A 15,390-nucleotide genomic window follows, 5' to 3' on the forward strand; every position below is an offset into this window, starting at 1 on the left:
TAAGTTAACAAAAAAGTTCTATTATAGCTTTGTTATAAAAAAACTCCTCGCAGACGAAAAAATGGCTTTGGATGGTGCGAAAGCTAAGAGCTTTTTGCTATCTAACGTGTCCAAGATTCCGTGCTTTCCGTGCTTTTACATGCTTATACTGAAGTTGTGTGGCGTTCAGGCCAACGTTTTTTTTTACTATACTATTTAAAATATAATACATGAAATACATATACAAACGCACAAATGCATTTATCAGTGACATTAAAATGTATTCTTTCACATAATAATTAATCAACTTTAATACACAATACTTATGTTTTAATGTTTTAATAATTATTATCATTTAAAACAAAGTATATAGAATATATTTCTACCGTAAGCTATTCAATTTTTTTTAAATATATTTTTTGCTATTCGTTTAATCTGTTTAGTACATAATTTGTGCGTAAAAAATATTTATATATAATTGCACATCATAATTCAAATAAACAACATAATTTTTTTTCATGTTTATCAATTTTGAAATTAATATCTAAATTTTATGACGAAAAAACATTCAGATTGTATATTGATAGGAGAGGGGCGAATCAAGTGACTAAGTTAGTTAAAACGTAGCAATATCCGCTCGAGATATATCTTATGTTGCGAGTTTGAATTTTATTTAAACAAGTGAAAACAAACAATTGACTGAGTTAATTGTTGAAATACCATGTATAGACAGTGTTGATGACGCAATCGTTTGTTTTTTGAAGTCACGCAAATAAAGAAAGATATCCACTCTTTAGCCACACATACACAACTGATATTCCCATATTAATATATATTATAAAATTTTCACCTAATTAGCACCCTCGTGGGTAAACAGTGATGTTTTCAAGAAAATGTTTCAAACAAAAGTTGTTTATTTTTTTATAAGGAACGTTTTTTACACTTAAACATTTGTTCTATCTTTAACGGTTTACAAGATGGGTCCTACGGACCCAAAACCCAATTGACCTATGTTGCTCATTTACGAACTCGACCTGACTTTTTACGTCTTAAGCACACTATAAAAATTTCAGCTTAATATCTCTTTTCGTTTTTGAGTAATCGTGATGACAGATGGACAGACGACAGACAGACGGAAATGGGCTAATTAGGTGATTCTATGAACACCTATAACAAATTTTTTTTCGTAGCATCAATATTTTTAAGCGTTACAAACTTGGGACTCAACTTAATATACTATGTATATTTCATATACATGGTATAATAGTTGCTATGGGCTGGTGTGAAGCAATAGTACAAAATAATAAATTACATGTGTATAAAAGTGGTGCACTCATCCTTTCAAAATAAATGAGATATAACATAAGTATCGTCAACTAGCACAGTCTTGGCAAGCTAACCTTATCTTATATGCAGGGTAACGAATGTCATTGTCAATTACAAACGAGAGTAGACCCAAATTGTACCGCTCGATTGTTATCGAGCTTTTTGTACGACAAATTGGTTCATTGATTGAGTATACAAAACTTACACTCCAATTACCATACGAATGTGACAAGTAACTTCGGTCGTTGGTGTAAAATTTTATAATGCCTGAATATAAAACTGAAGATCTGCTGACTCTTATTACTTTACACTAAGATACGGCTTATGTATAAATCTATTCAGTCATCGTTCTTGAATTTTCTTGAAGTACTCTGAGGTTAGGTTATGTAAGGTTATATTGGCTGTCCACGAGAGATTCACTTAGGCCATAGCGCCCATTGTGATACCATGTATGTGTTTTACCACCTTTGCCGCTGATTATTTCATCTATCAGCTAATCAATTATTTTAATAAGCTGAGTACACCTTCTCTTTGCATATATCATTCACTAACAATTCTTAATACCATTCAATCACAATCCTTACGAATCCTTACTATAAATAAAGAAATTATTATTTATGATATCTGCATGCTCGTATCCACGGCTCTATATACATATTTTTTTTTTTTTAGAAAAATAAATTAAATTGAGTAACATAGCCAAACGTATTATATTCTCATAGGGCTCATATGCATATATGTTCACGTGTTTTCACTTAGAATATATAGAAAATAGACGGCTAAATGAGGTAAGACCGAAGTAACCGCTATTATCATCTGACTTGCGGTGATTGTGGTACTCACTTTGTGGTTGACGATGTGTTATGATGATGTTCTTGGTCTGCCAGATTTTATCTATGTTTCGAATTATTACCACATGTTATAAAATACATATAATGTTCGTATATGTCAATTTCATTAGAGTTGTTATTCATTATAATTGGTGAAACAAAAATATTCCAATCAAAATCAGTGAATTATTTTCATTTATTTTAAATATTTGTAGCTATTTTTATCAATTGTTTATTTGTCACACTTATTTTGGTTCATTTTATTTTATTTCATAAATTATTGATCAATTTCGGTTCAGATTATGTCATCTTCAAGAAAAAAATGTGGAGCCTATATCTTACCTAGACATTAAACTTGATCTACTTGACCTATGAAATGCTTAGTATACTCCAAAACTGGTAACAAGATGAACCCTTTAAATTAGAAAATTGTTAGCGATTCAAAAAGTAACATTTTTTGTTCGAAACATTTTTCCACAAACAGTACAACTTAGGCAAAAGAGGTATGAAAAGTTTTTCCAAAATACTGTTTTTTGGCATGTCTTTTGCAGAATCTTGACACCACTCAAAAATTTTAGAAATAAAAAGGTATGTTTTTCCATAAAGTAGTTCCTTTGTCCGCTGTGTGTTTGTGGTTCTGTCCGTCTGCCGTCTGAGGCATCGTATCACCTAAACGGATGAATCGAGTTTGATTTTATTTGTTTCATTTGAAAGGTAATTTAAAAGAGATTGTTCTTAGCTAAGTTTCCAGTGCGATTTAAGGGTTCCATAGCCGAAACCACTTAAAATTGGCAGTGATTCTCAAAATCGATTAAGTTTGGAGAAGGCTCTTAAGAAAAATGTAATTTCATGAAGAGTGTTCTTAGATATGTTTCAAGTGCAAGTTTCGGGTTCCATACCCGAATAATTTGTAGAAGATTTTTTAAGTTTTGTAAATTTAACTTATTTGTTCTATGAATAGGAATTCATGTCATAGACATTCGAATACAATAGGCATCCTTAAGGATGTTCCAGCATGGTATTTGCAGTTTCTATGTTAAAGCAATGGTACAATTTTTTTTTCGACAGAATTTAACGAAAAATTAAATTTAAGAATTTAATAATGCTTACTATTAATTCCCAAAGTTTCAGAAATTTTGACCGTTTAAAATGGGAAATAATTATGCCAACGTCCCAATTTCAATCAATTTACGTCAAAATTAATATCTCGAAAGTGAAAATTAATTTCTAAATTTTTTTTTTAGAATTTTATTGTATAAACATTTTTTTCTACTTTTTCTTCAATATATAATAATATCATAAAAAATAGTTGGAGAGACCGGACATTTTACATGCTTTAAATGGGACATGACCCTCAAAATCGCGAACTTTGTCTTTAAATATCTCGCGATCTAAACGGTCAAAAATTATGAAATTTTAGGAATTCATAAATAAAGCTATTATAACCCGAGAAAAAAAATTCGGCCAAATCTGTCGAAAAGTGATTTCATGCTGGTACTACCTTAAATGCATAGTTTATTATTTGTCAAATGGAGAGACGTTAGAAGGTACACAACTTTTGCCGTATAAAACAAAATGTAATTAAATATGAAAAGAGGTTTACGTAGATAAAGATATCCTTTCTTTTTCAAATATCTCGTGTACTTTCTTCTAGAAGAAGAAAGTGAAATAATAAAAGTTTTATACGTTGCGTTGTTTGTTTCATAAAATGATAACAAAACTTAAAACAATTTTTCTATGTACATATATACGTTTTATGTAACTATATCTATGATTTAAATAAATATATTAAATTCATAAATGTTGTGTCAGATTTAAAATTGTTATTTTATGATTGATGGATATTTCTCATCTCTTGAATATAATGCTTTGCTATATTTCGTTCAATAACTAAACAATGTTTTCCTTTATATTCAATATTATTTTTATTTAAAACATTTATTACATCGTTTTTATGTTTATGCTTTTATGTATGATTTATTATAATAATATGTTTATTTTTATTTTTTAAACAATTATCTTATTTTTATTGTAATTTTTTTTTTCAAATTGAAAAATGAAAATAAATTTAAAGTAAAATAATATTCTTAACGTTTTTAAACGAGAAAATAAAACAGCTTTTTTAAATACCAGAAAAACACAAGTGAAATTTACAAAACTCCGACAGATGCGATTTATTCCTTGAAAACCGACTTTTGGAAACTTGGCTATAAAATGTTCTCAATTAAGGCGGTTCGACCGTTTAGGGGCTACGATGCCACTGAAAAACACACAGACGCACAGACAAACACTTTAAACAAATAACACTCCTCCTTAAATCATTATCAAAGTTATGGTCAAGGACATCAGATGAGATGAAAACGATACGTAGAGAGTTATCGTATTTTGGGAAAAATTTTTGGAAATATTTTAATTAAAATTGATATGTTTGAGTTGACCTTGTTCTTTTAAATTATTGTTTTGAATTACCTAATTATTTAACCATTTCACTTTTCATTCATTTCTATAGTAATTATTTATATGTTAAAATTATACGTCATGACTTTTACAAACTGAATCGATTTTGAAGATCATCGCCAATTTTTTAGTTTTTCGAAAACGGAAGTCTAAGCTCGCACTTGAAACATAGAACACTCTCCGTTAAATTACCTTTCAAATGAAACTAAAAAAATTAAAATCGGTTTATCAGTTTAGGCGCTACGATGCCACAGACAGACAAATAGACACATAGCGGTCAATTTAAAACACCCCTTTTCATCGTGGGTTAATAAAAATATAGGCTTCTAATTTCAGAATTGAGTCCGCGCAATTAAATAGTAAGGAATATTAGTGAGATTCCACAATTTTCCAGTCTTAGAAACCACATAAAATCAGAGATTGAAAAAATATCACTTTTTTCTTAAAATCGAATATTGCATTTTTTATTTTTCAAGAATTTTTATTTCGAAAATTAAGCGTCTAGAGAAAAAATAAATTTCTTGATATTGCTCAAATCCATAAAACTTTTTTTAAGACTGTAGATTCTAATACATGAGTTTTTGAGTAAACAAGAACTTCACATGGAAATAAATTTTCTAATCAATATTGATTGAATTTAATAGATATTTCTAAATAAGTAGATATTAATTATTATTTAAAATAATAATCATAATATTTTAATAGGTTTTTTAATAAAGGTCATTGCCCAAATATGAGTAACTTTCTTAACCAAGATGAGTAGGTATTTGTATGAATTCTAATATTATTACTTCCATCTACACATCAAGAAATCTATTTTTATATGATTCAATATTTTTTGATAGCTTTTGAGAAGTAACTCTACAGAATCCTAACTTATGACCAAATTTGTTAAAATTGTAACAAGCTAAGTAAATGTTATAGTTTAAAAAATTGAAGAAAATAGCAGGTACTTAATTGAGATTGATTGGAAATTTTTGCATTGCACTTCTCACGATTGCTTTACAACAGTCGTTTTTACTACATCGCTGAAATTGGTGTTTTTATAAAAACACAAACAAAAAGCAAAACTGCGTTCCATAAAATTTAGCATCAGTGGGACTCAAGTTATATTACTTTTCAAGATTGTTTGGTTTTTGTTAATATTGTTTAGTGAATAAAATTTTGTTTGCGTGATGTAGAACAATATTACTTCAATAAACCGGGGAAAAACAGTTCTTGAAACTTCTATCTGTTTAAATTCTTAATTCTATTTTTTTCGACAAATTACTTTGTTGTCGATGTAAAAAGATTTTCCTGCTTTTATTGGTAAAATCTCGATGTAGATATTGTTAGATTCTCATCAAAGAATATGTTAAGAATATCAAATCTGCATTGAACATCATTTTGCCAGACATAGTCACTTGTACATACAAGTAATGTGAGCATTTTAGATTCAATTGTTATTGGTAAAAAAAAATAGATAACACACTTACAGTTGGTATCACCTTTGAGAGAAGGCAATCAAATTGCAAAATATTGATACACTCGCATAATATATTATAATGGATAAATGCCCACACAACTTGAGTATTATTATTAGAGAGGAAGGAGCTTGTTATATGAACTTTGTTAGTTGAATGGAATTATTTTAACCACAAAATAATATGCATATAATAATACTTTTTTTCTTTTTAAAAAACGTTAAAAAGAATTAACTTTTGTGTATAAAATTGAACACAGACATTGAATATAATTTATACTATAAACACCTTTTGGTTCGTTCGTTTAAATATAATAATATTATTATGATTATTGGTTTATTATTATTATTGTCTATATTATTAAATATAAACTGAAAGTAATATCTTTTACACTGTTAAAAATCATATATAAAATAAATATTACTCAATCTCTCGTATCCTTGATTCATAAAATTCAGGGTCGATTTAAAAAAAAATTAGAAATAAAACATATACGAAATTTCGGGTCAAAACCCCCCAAGCAATTGTTAGAGTATGGAATCCTAAACTCGCGCTTAAAACGTATCTAAGAACACTCCATTAAATTAATTTTTCATTGGAGCCTTCTCCAAACTGTTGTTTCGGATACGGAACCCTTACCTCGAATCAAATCAGTTCCTCTGTTTAAGCACTACGATGACACAGACAGACACACATAGCGGTCAAACTTATAACACCCCTTTTTTGGTTCGAGGGTTAAAAAGAAGCTTTAATATTGGTTTGAGTGTCTAATTTGTGGAAATTGAGTTTTTCTGAAATTGTTAAACAATAACGACTTCTTCGTAGCGTTTTGATCCCAGAAATCCTGTTATTCTGGTTTTAATACACAAACTATTACTTTACTTTTCAATTTTTTTACAATTCTACTTGTATATTCTGCAAATATTTTTTAAGTCTTCTGGTTTTCAAAATATATTTGTTTCTACTTTCCGAATTCTATTATAAAAAAATACAACTGACTTAAATCGAAAGACTGAAATAACTTGACCGTCATTTGCGACCTTTAAGGAAAATAATTATAGTGCGAGCAAAATATTTATTTTCAGTAGATATGGTTTTTTTTATAAATATTTGTTGCTTAGGTTTGGAATTGTAAATAGCAAAAGTAAGCCCAAAATTTAAATGCTTAGTGGCATAATAATGACATAGATACCATTGGAAATCATAGGTTTAACAAGGTATTATTAACTTTATTGATTTGCATTTTTTTTAAATTTGTTTTCAATTTGAATTATTATTATATTTTGTATAGTGTACTCGAAATACTATAATGTTAAAAAAATTATTACACCCATACAATGTTTCATATTATTAAATATATTTAGTTAGAATTTAATGCCTGATCCAAAATTAACTTTTTATATCATGTACATGAAATATACCAAGAAACTTATATGTTTAGTCCCAAGTTTGTAACGCTTAAAAATATTGATGCTATGAACAAAATTTTGGTAAAGGTGTTCATAAAATCATCTTATTAGTCCATTTTCGGTTGTCCGTCCGTCCGTTCGTCCGTTCGTCCGTCTGTCATCACGATTACTCAAAAACGAATAGAGATATCAAGCTGAAATTTTTATAGCGAGCTAAGGACGTAAAAAGTGATGTCGAGTTAGTAAATGAGCATCATAGGTCTTGGGTCCCTAGGTCTTGACTCCCTGTTAATCGTTAGAGTTAGAAAAAAAGTTTAAATGTAAAGTGTAAATGTTAAGAGTTCCTTATAAAAAAGTAAACAACTTCTGTTGTAAACATTTTTGTCGTAAGCATCACTGTTGATCTGTGAGAGCGCAAATTGTAAAGTATATACTATATGGGAATATCAGTTATGTCTGTGTGACATGTATGTATGTGTAATGTGACAGAGTAATCAACACTGTCTATACATGGTATTTCAACAATTAACTCACTCAATTGTTTGTTTTCACTTGATTAAAGTCTAATTTGTATGAATGTATCTTCAATGTAATACCTTATACTATATCTATGTGTCAATGTAATTTGTATAAAAAACTGAAATATGACATGAGAGAACGATATTTTTTGACAAAATCTTTTGTTTTAAGTATTACCTAAATTTTGAATTTTTATGTTAAAGTAACTTATAACTATATCAATCAACATTAATCGTCGTGAACATTTGGCCGATAGTTCTTTTTATAGAAATGCTACGAATAATGAGTGGACTTTAAACCGTCAATTTACTCCCGATTCTAGTATATTTAATACACATTGACTTTCCTTAAATTTTAATATTAGGACCACCTATTAAATTTTGTATTCCTTTCGTCTCAGGCAAAATATGTTTTATATGTACACTCACTGTCAGAAAAAGTGCCACAGTTAAAACATTCTAAGCGTACGCATCATATGTTATGTTATAATAGTAACACTTAGAATGTTTTAAAACGAGCATTTTTTGTGACATTGAGTATACGTGTAGATCAGCCACTAAGTATGTATTTTATTTCAATAAAAATTTTAAAATGCATTATAAATATCTACATATTATTATCCACATTTAAATATTGGTAATAATTTCAATTTCTATTTATGGTGTTAATAATCTTAAAATGTACATCAAATACTTTAGTTTATATCTTTCTAATTTGTTTTGCAAAATAAATTAACAAACAAATCTTTCTAAATATATTTGAAATGATAAGTTTACACAAATAAATAATTCTATACGAGCAATGTTATTTTATCGCAACTTGTAGGGGTTGGTCATTTGATGGTAATTGTATCGCATGACACAGAAATATCTTTTGTGTGCTCCAGCATTTTTTTGAAATCATTAAGTCTATTTAAATTCCTAGATAACGGATTAAGGGAAGGTCGCAGCTGCTTATTCGTCCGATTCTTGAGAGAAGTTACTTGTTTTGCTTATATCAATGTCGGGATTTTTTTTCTGAACCAAAATATTTGTTTGAAATAAACCCGTTTTTAAAAAAATTAAAAAATTGACGTTAAAAAAATTAACATGTCTACGAAAAAACTGATTAATTTCCAATTTTTGAAATACTTTCAACAGTTGGCTTCTTCTTTAAGAGACCCACTTAAAAACAGCTTTAAAAAAGTCATTATAATACCTTAGCAATTAGATATTCAAATCCTTTAATCATCCAGACAGAAATTTTGTATCATATAAAAAATAATGACTTATTATAAAACATTCAATTCAAAAACTTGACGTAAGACAATTTAAAAAATGAAATTGAAATTTTTTATAAACACGGTTCGAAAACAAAATAATTGTTCGTTTGAAAAAGACACAGAAAAAAAATGAACAGGTGAATCATATTATTCCATCTAAATTAATTTAATAACGTTTAGAAAAAAATACTATTCATTAAAAATTTAGAATTAAAACTAAGAAGCATTATGAAAAAAAAAATACAAAAATTAATTAAGTAGTAAAAATCAAAACTACCGACTATTAAATATATTACACCATGTTTCAACCCTTTTTATTAAATGTATACCATCCAAGATTTTTATTTTAAGACAGGTGTAGGTATATGTGAGTTTTTTCCCTAACATTCTTAAGAAATTGTTTTTTTTTTGGTACCTTCTATTATTTCTCAAATTTTACTGTCACACTTTTTATTTAAAAAAAAAAAAAAAAATCACTTTAAAAATAAAGTAATATACAAAGAAATTAAAATGCAGATGTTTGAAGTAATTGTTTCTAAAATGAAATAACTCCCTTTCTTCATACTTCAATGTCAGGTTTTAAGACCACAGTGATAAAGGTTAATCTATTTTACAATCCTTTTGTACGGGATACCTTGATTAAAAAAATTCTGTTTTAAAAGCTCATTCTTCAATATTAAGTTAAAATAATCAATTCGAACAAAATGTTTTGTTTCTTATGATCATAATTGTCGCCCTATTAGGTCTGTTGATTAAGGCGTAACCAATTCCGTCCGCGGTATGCTTAGGGTAGCAGGTTTGATTCTCGCCGTCGCAACAAAATTAATTTAATTAATAGTTGTGATGGGTTTGTGTAGTGCATGGTACATGTATGAAGGAGGTGCACTCAGTCTCTGAAATTTAGGGGATGATAAATGAAATTATCAGCGGAAAGGTGGTAAAAAACATAATATGGTATCACAATGGAATCTATAGCCTAAGTATGTCCTTCGGGGACAGCCAATATAACCTAACCTAACCTAACCTAGGCTATGGTGATAATTCGAATTACATTTCGGATATAATTAACTAATTTCAAAAGTAGCAAAGACGGTTCTTTATTCGTCTATTTATTGAATTTCGAATGAGGTTATAGACAATATCCGGAAGAAATTATAGAGAAAAGTTTTTAACCGATTTTTAATAAACTAATTAGAAAAATTGTACACTATTTTTGAATATGACCAAGCTGTGCGTTCAACTCTTTTGACAAATTCGCAGTAATAGAAAAACAAAGTTTCTACCTACAGCAGAACCAGAATTCAGAATTTATTAGTATTAAAAAAGGGGCATAAAATAAAACCTCGATCACATAATGTTCATAAAAGTTAACCTTAGAAAAAACTTCACAAAAGCTTTATTGATTTGACTTTCTGAATTATTAAAAGAATACTACTGTGTTTAACAGAAATATCACTTCTGTATTCTTAAACTTGCTATGAAAGAATCGGAATAGTATAAAAAAAAAGAAGCTATTTTTATTTCACAATGAATAAATAGCAAAAAATTAGCATTTAAAGTGGAACAGAAGTCATTATAATATTGCTGATCAAACAATTAACTATCTTAAACATTCTTGTAATAAAAGTAAACGTGCGCGCCCGGCACTCTACCAAATTAATATTTATTCGAATATGCATTTACAAAAAATAATAAAACGTATACGAAGAATTGGAACACTAGTAGAAAATTACAAAGTACATAGTAATATCCAAACAGAGTCTTACAACAAGAATGACCTTTTTTAAAAATTCAATAAATAAAACAATTCAACGTATAAAAGTTAATAATTGTGCTTTCTTCAAGCTTAAATATTGAAGTCTTCTTGTGAACAAAATATCTTGAAAAAGTACCTATGACTGCCAATTTTTATTTTTTTCTATGAAAAGTGAATATAATGTGAACATTTAATAAATAATTGAAGACTCGAAAATAAACATTCAACGCATAATTCAAGTCGCAGAATTGATTTAATTGATTAACTGAGGCAATAAAATTCAGGCCAGAAAGAAAGGTGTGGTGGACAGATAAACGAAATTTTGTGCCCAACATAACTACAAAATTTTACATTTTACTTTGATACTGTGAGGACCAATTGTGATTTTAATTTCTTATTGATCTAAAACAAGATCAACTAGAATCGTTTACCATCTCGCATGTATTACTTTAGTTTAGCTTACAACGTTTTTATTCTTGTCCGTTATTTTTTTTCATTATAGGTAGGATCTTTTTTATTTTAACTTGAAAAAGTATCACTCTTATTGAAAGGCAATACAAACAACTATTATACTAAGAAAATAGAAAAAACGTACGAAAAAAAATATAAAAGAGCAATAATTTTCTTCCAGTCCATTTGTTCATTTATAGATGAAAGTTATCTATATGTACATACTGTAACTTTCACTTGTTCTCTATTGCTTGAACTGAACGCTCAAGTACAGGATGACGCAAGGATATTCTTGGCCAAAAAATCTTATATGCATAATAAAAATACTTGCCTGGGCCTTGATTATCCATGCAATTTATTCTTTTTAATAATTATCCTCGAGTTTTAAGGAAATATACAATCTACGATAAAATGTTCCCTTTTTCAGATGTAACGCGGCATCTACTTCCCAAACATTAGGGTTTTTAACTACTATTTGAGAAAATACTGAGCTTAACTTGTCCTTGTAATAGGCTGTTTTCAGCGTCTGTTTACCGAGAATTGCATCGCTCAAATGACTACATATTTACTAAAGGATCCTTGAACGTCAAGCATATTAATCTAAAAAGCATTGCGTGGCATTAGCACTTTCCAGCAAATTATGACTACTGATTTGAAAACTTTTCAGGTGATTGAGAACAGTACAACAGCTTTCGTGTACATTTAATAGGGATAAAATTATATTTAAATAGGAGACCTTCAAAAGTATGTACAATTATTTCGTTTTCATGGATGCATAGAGTATTTGCACCAATAATTCCAATTGACAGATATCTGCTACGGGCGGGGCTTTAAAATAGAACACTATCACTGGGATACAACTTAAGGCGAGACAAAAATGGTATATTTCTTTGTGATCCAAAATTGTAACTCTCGTTATTGTATCTAGAAATTGTCGTTACCAAGCTGGCTCGAATCAATAAATCAAAATGGTTATTTTTGCGCCGTTTTGTACATGCACTAATATTATGTGTTTATAATGCCTTATGTTCATGTATTTATAAATTCAATAATAATAATGTGTTCGTACAAATAAAGATATTTTATTAAAATTGTTATTTACTTAAAAGTTTTAGATAGAATTTAATTTTCGTTATGAATATTAATTGGTAATAAACGTTTATATTCAACTAGCTTGACACCCGCCCGCTTCACTGTACTTAAAGTAAAAACCACAGCTTTATTGATCACTTAAAGGGATTGTTTTACGCATCATCATAATTAATTAAAGGTAATTGCGAGTAACTTTTCTTAGTAACATTTCGCCAATTTATAAAAAAGAAGGGTAGTTTACCAAAAATAAAAATAGTGATTCCAAATTTTGGGCTACCCTGTACATTATTTAGAAGTTTTAAATATACCTACATACTTTTCAGAATAAGCAAAACTTCTTATAAAGAATGACTTTTTTTCTTAAAATTCAAAATAAGAAAATTTACAAATATAGTTACCTCTATCCAGAAACACACTATATAGGGGTTGAGATAAAGTTTCACTTAAATACAAAATATATAATTAATTTATTACACATGTGGATCAGTCATAAGTTACGCAGCAGGTTGCTCTTGCTACATTTTATATAAAATCTTTAAAAAGCTATGCATACATACATAACATAATACAATTACAATACTTTTGAATTTTATATAACATTAAATAAAATTGGTCGAATTAAATAAAAGACTGAAACTCCCTTTATATGCAATTGAAATGAGTCTAACGGGGGTAGTTAAAGCATTTCAATGGAATATATGTACCCTTTTTCTTTCAATAAGTATTACAGGGACAGCGTGTTTCAAAATTTGGTTTAATTAAACGAGCTCATTGAATTTAAGATGAATCTGCTCTTCGGCAATGTAAAAGGTTCAAGAGCAATAGTGATGTAACTTGGTATGATATCCGTAGAAAAAATTTCATATTTCATTTCTGAATGACGATTTTTGTCAAACATCTCAAATAAGGACAATAGAACGCCAGATAATTTGACTAAACAATAATTAATAATAAGTTTGGTTAAGTATAATACTTATCTTTAACCCCCGAACCACAAAAAGGGGTGCTATAAGTTTGATCGCTATGTCTGTCCGTCTGCCTGTGTGTCTGTTTCTAAACGGATGATTCTAATTTGGATTTTTTTGCATATTTCATTTGAAAGCCAATTTAATGGGGAATGTTTTAACTATGTTTCAAGTGCGAGTTTAGGGTTCCGTATCCGGAACATCTACAAAAAAGGCGATGATCCTCAAAATCGGTTCCGTTTGGAGAAGGCTCTAAAGCAAAAGGTAATTTAATTAAGTGTGTTCTTAGATACGTTTCAAGTGCGAGTTAAAGGTTCCGTATCCGAAAAATTTCTTGGGGGATTTTTAAGTTTTGTAAATTTTGCTTGTTGTATGTTGTCAACTTCCTCTTCGGAGTAAAATAAAGAAAACGTATCGTAATAAATGTAAGTTTTTACCAGCAAAAGTATTCGAAATTTTACTTTTATTTAAAAATATATAAAATAGTTAAAAACAAATAATAGTATAAGAAGCTCTGTAAAAATTGTACTCAGCGATCAACACTCGATAACTCACTAGATTATACTCCTGGCCAAGAATGGCATTAGATTCCTACTAGTTAATTATTGAAGAAACCATTTATTTCAGTGATTAGATCGTAAAGACTTGGAGAAATTGTATGCAACAATGATCACTAGATAGCTCAGTTTAATAGGTTGCTCAATCAAAATCAAAATGATGCAAGATACCCACGTTAGTAAATATATATATAAGGGAATATTTTCCTCCTCTTAATGAAAAGAATAAAAGTTTTTCCTTGAATTTCATGTACAATTGGAAAGAAGATTTACGTTTTGTGCTTTTTCGTGAGCATACAAGATTGAACCAAAAGGTTTGTAGTAGTAAAGGATTTTCATGGTAAGGGCAATAATTTAGGCTATAACCAAACTAGAGGGCATTAGCTACGTGCTTGAAGACTAGTGAGTTTACTATGAAATATAACTAAAAGTGAAATTGACTACAGAAGTTTCCTGAGCGTCTCGCCATGTCACTAAGCTGTGTCCAGCATATCACATAGCTAGGACTCGGCTATATGGAAGAAAAACCGTGCTAAGTTTTTATTGGATTGGCCTGGTTACTCGTTTTATAATCACCGGCCAATGTAGGAGATCTGGAATATTATCTTGTGTCTACAGTTTTACGAAAGCTTTCATTATGAAAATAAAAAAAATTATCCAAAAATTTTTAAACACATTGCATTTAATATTAAATACATATAGAGAATGTTTTCATACGTAGAGCAAAGAAATATTTAATTCAAAATGATCCCTCGACATGTCTTTACAAATTGACTTGGTTACATTTATTAAGACTTTCGACGTAGATTTTACTTTTATTTTCAATGTTTAAAATATTTAAACTTAGTGCAGGCAGCACTAAAGCCAGCTGGTGAAAGAGCACGAGCTCCCTAAATATACTATTCGACATCCATTCAATTCTCTATTCATTTTACTTTTGTGAATATATTCATACCTACAGTTCTACCTAACAACCAAGGCTTTCCAACCCTTACTTTATTTTTGAACTTTTCAACTTTTACGCACATCTATACGTGAAGTTTATTGTTGTTGACGTATATATTTATAAGTGAGAATGTATGTTGTTGCATTCAATAATATATATTATTATCGCCCGCCCAATCGTTCTATGAATGGATAAGTTGAACACTGATTACTTTTTTACTATTCATTTTACCATATTTGACTTTATATCTATACATTTAGGTTTTAGACTGGGTTCTGAACTTTTTTTTGTATGGAAAATTTTAAATACTAGATAAAGCACATATTTTACTTTAGCCTCGAGCAGAATCTGTTGAAAGATTAATATATCAGGCATCTTCA

This window comes from Chrysoperla carnea, chromosome 5, assembly GCF_905475395.1.
Source record: "Chrysoperla carnea chromosome 5, inChrCarn1.1, whole genome shotgun sequence".
Lineage (NCBI taxonomy): Eukaryota > Metazoa > Arthropoda > Insecta > Neuroptera > Chrysopidae > Chrysoperla > Chrysoperla carnea.